Here is a 4,313-nt window from a genome sequence, read left to right on the forward strand (position 1 = left end):
GCCTTCTTAACTCATTATTACTCTTCATCTTGAAGGTTCAGCAAGGCGAAAAGACAGTTTTGAACAGATATAGAGAGCCAGCTACCAAAGGAAACACAGAAATGTACAGCAATGTTAGATGGTCTACAGATGTAGCTGTGGAATTATATGTAGATTTATCAAGAACATATGGAAACATGGCAGAGGTAGGCAATAATTCAGGTCTTCAAATATTTGGGGAAATTCATTCCCATTTTTCTGGGTCTCAAAAAAATTACCATCCCTCATCCCACGAACTTCCACACCCAAACTCTCTGTCTACACACACACATGAATATTTCCGATGTCTCATTGAGAGAAGCTGTGGTTTTCTCTCCCCAGGCTCCTCCCATGGGCTCCTGGGTCTGAGGGTGGGAGGGGCAGGCTGCTCAAGCCTTCTTGCCTAGGTCTCTGACTTCCACCCAGCACTGTGTCTCTGCACCACAGAAGTAGAAGCCGCTATCTGCAGAATCTGTATTGGTCACCATCAGAGATGCAAAGGTGAGGTTTGGGTGAGTGATGGGAAACTTGTCCTGGGCAAAACCTTTCTCCCAGGTGACATCAGAGCCTGTGTTAGAAGTTGCCATGAGCACGAAGCTCTCTTTCCCGAACTTGCGGTACCAAAACACAGTTGTGGTCTGGATGCCCACAGAGTAACACTCGATCTTCACAGAGGTCCCACTCTTACAGATGGCCCTGCTTGGATGTTGAGAGACATGAGCACCAAGCCCAGAGCCTGCTGAAACACAGGGACAGAGGAGGCCAGCAGGACCAGAGTCAGGCAGGACCCAGAATACTCAACTCTCCCACCACCTTTCTCCCAGCCCCAGGGAAATCCTTTCCTCTCCTAGGCATCCTCTCAGACTCCCTGGGACCATCCTCCCCTGCCTCCCCTACCTGCTGCCTCACCCTGTGCACTTCAGACAGCCTGGACACACCCTCTCACTTTTATCAGCACAAACATTCCACGATGTCTGGCCACCACTTCACTCACACCAGCACACACACACACACAGGCCCACACTCCCAGGGAGGAGAAGGCTCTTACTGGGCCCCAGAAGCAGCAGAAGCAGCAGCATCTTCAGCATTGGCCTCACACCACCTTCTCTGGAAAGGTCTGACCATGTGTCCCCTCCTTCCTTTCCCAGCCCTGGAGGATGGGTGCCTGAACACAGGATCCTGGGGTTCTCTCATCTGCCCCCTGCTGGTGGTCCTTGCCAGTGATCCAGGATGCCTCCCATCACATGTATAGAAGGTGCTCTGAGACCTGAACACTGTGGTGAATAATGAGTTTCTTATGTGGCTAAGGACATACATTCGGGTAGTAAATGCATTTTACTCGGTCCTTAGCTTCTTTGTCCCATGTTCAAAGTCATTGTCCCTGGACACCTCAGGGCTGTTAATCACTGGACTGCAGGCTGACACTGCCTTGTGAATCTAAAGTGCCCAGGGCAATACTAGGGCTGGTGGCTTGCTACTTCTTCATAACCCAGTTGAAGTCACTTCTTCCCTTCTAATTGCTCTTCCTCTCATGACCATCTCATGACAATTCTCTTCACATTGTTAGTGGACCTGATTCTAAAGAAATATTGACTAGCCCCAGCCATCTGTCACCAGCCTTGGCCTTCTGTCTCCAGTGCACGCTTGCCATGGGCAGTCCAGCACCTATTCTGCAGCTGACCCTCTATGAACACTTGGGGCACCTCTACCCACCAGGATGGCTTATTCCCAACCTGCATGCCACCATCCCTAGTCAGGAAGCTCCCTTAATGGAACACCACGTTATCAAGTTCTTCTCAGGCATCAGGTACTGAAGACTAGGAGGTTCGAAGAGAATAGTACAGTTTATTTTAGAATTTTTAAATTAGTAGTATTATTACCATTATTCCTATTATATCTACTAATTTTTTTTACAGTTTTCTTTTATTAATAGTTTTCTCACTCTGTCAATTTTCCTTTTATCTATCGGTTGCCTTGGGAGACTCTTGCTCTCTTTTCCTACATGAACAACGTATTTCTTTTAATCTTGCTTTCACTATTCCTATGACATAGTACCTCTATATACACGCTTCTTATCTCATTAACATTATATCCTACACCCTTCCCCATCCTCTTCGTTCACCATTAGAAATTTTGGTCCTTCTTGCAAACCCATTGGTTATACTGTAGATAATAATTGAACTCCTCATCTCTGTTCATTAAGACCGTAGGGTTAATATCCTAATAGGGAACATTTGGGCTAAGGAAGCATACTGTTTGTATGGTTTGCTGGTAATATTGATATCTCACTTCAATGTGAGGTATTGGAAACCTATAGGGACTTTATAAGTCTATAGGGGGAAACATCAATACCACAGAGTCTCATTGCTAGAGGTAAAGATAAAAAAAAAAAAAAAATGAGAAAACAAGGAAAGAATGTTTTCCAAACAAACCTAGATGCCAGATGTAGAATACAATGTCAGCATGGCAGAAGAAATGTAAGAAAGGGAGTTCAGAACGTACATAATTTAAATGATCCAAGAAGGAAACATTGAGATAAGAAAGCAAATGCCACCAGTGAATGATTGCACCAATAAACAGTTAAAAGAGAAAATGCAGCAAGCAAAAGATTATTTCAATAAAGAAATAGAGATTCTGAAAAAACTCAAACAGAAATCCTTGAAATGAAGGAAAGAATAAACCAAATTAAAAACTCAATAGAAAACATCACCAATAGGCTAGATCACTTGGAAGAGAGAACCTCAGGCAATGAAGACAAATTATTTAATCTTGAAAATAAAGTTGACCAAACAGAGAGGATGGTGAGAAATAAAAAATGGAACCTCCAAGAATTATGGGATGTCATGAAAACATCAAATTTAAAAGGATTGGGATTGAGGAAGGTACAGAGATACAAACCAAGGGAATGAATAATTTATTCAATGAAATAATATAAGGAAATTTTACAAATCTGAAAATGAAAGGGAAAACCAAATACGAGAGACTTACAGGACACAAAAAGGTACAAAATTACCACAGATCCACTACAAGGCACATTATAATGAAAATTTCTTACATACAAAATAAAGATAGAATTTTAAAGGGTGGGAGGGACAAGTATCAGATTACATATAGTGGGAAACCAATACTGATATGAGCAGATTTCTCAGCCCGGACCCTAAAAGCAAGAAGGGTCTGGAAGAACATATTTTAAGCTCTGAAAGAAAATGAATACCAACCAAGAATCTTATACCCAGGAAAACTCACAGATTTGATGATGATATGAAGTCCTTCCATGATAAACAAAAGCTAAAATAATGTACAAGTAGAAAATCTGCCCTATGGAAAATTCTTAGCAAAATATTCCATTAGGAAGAAATAAAAACAACAATGTAGGTCAGCAAAGGGAGGAATTACCATAAAGGAACAGCCAAGTAAAGGAGAAACCAAATCAAGTTAAATGCCAAAAATAAGCAAAAATGACCAAGAATACAATCATATCTCAACAACAACCCTGAATGTTAATGGCCTAAACTCATTAATCAAAAGATGCAAAAGGAAGATTGGATTAAAAAGAAAGACCCAACAATATGCTGCCATCAAGAGACTCATCTCATGGAAAAAGGAACCCACAGAGGAAAGGTGAAAGGATGGGAAAAAACATACCAAACACAGGGACTCGGTAAAAAAGTGGGGGTTTCAATCCTCATATCTGAAAAAGTGAACTTCAAGCCAAAGTTAGTCAGAAGGGATAAAGAAGGACATTTCATACTGCTTAAGTGAAGTATAAATTAGGAAGACATAACAATTGTAAATATTTATGCCCCAAACAAGAGTGCATCCATGTATGTTAAACAAATCCTTATCAATTCCTGGAACCAAATAGACCACAACACAATAATAATAGGTGACTTTAGCACATCTCTCTCACAATGGACATATATTCCAACAAAAATTGAACAAAGAAACCATAAAACTCAGTAACAATCAATAACTTAGACTTAACAAACATACAGAGAACATTCCATCCATCATGAATAAATACACCTTCTTCTCAGCAGCACTTGAATCCTTCTCTAAAATAGAGCATATGTTATGCCACAAAGCAACCCTTAGTAAATACAAAAAAAAATAGAGATACTACCTTTCATTCTATTATATCATAATGGAATGAAATTAGAAATCAATGATAAAATATAAACCAGAAATTACTCCAACATCTGGAGACTAAATAATACATTGTTGAATGATGCATGGATAACAGAAGGCATCAGATGGGAGATTAAAAATACTTAGAGGTAAATGAGAACAATGAT

At 40.5% G+C, this 4,313-nt stretch overlaps 1 gene segment (V, D, J or C); it reads right to left on the bottom strand.

Annotated features, from left to right (window-relative positions):
* Window positions 1-407: 407 nt before the first annotated feature.
* Window positions 408-1,173, bottom strand: LOC306668842 (T cell receptor beta variable 20-1-like). The segment is given in 2 exons: window positions 1,067-1,173; window positions 408-757 (listed from the first exon to the last, which is right to left on the bottom strand).
* Window positions 1,174-4,313: the final 3,140 nt, after the last annotated feature.

This window comes from Sciurus vulgaris, assembly GCF_902686455.1.
Source record: "Sciurus vulgaris genome assembly, chromosome: 8".
Taxonomy (NCBI): Eukaryota; Metazoa; Chordata; class Mammalia; order Rodentia; family Sciuridae; genus Sciurus; species Sciurus vulgaris.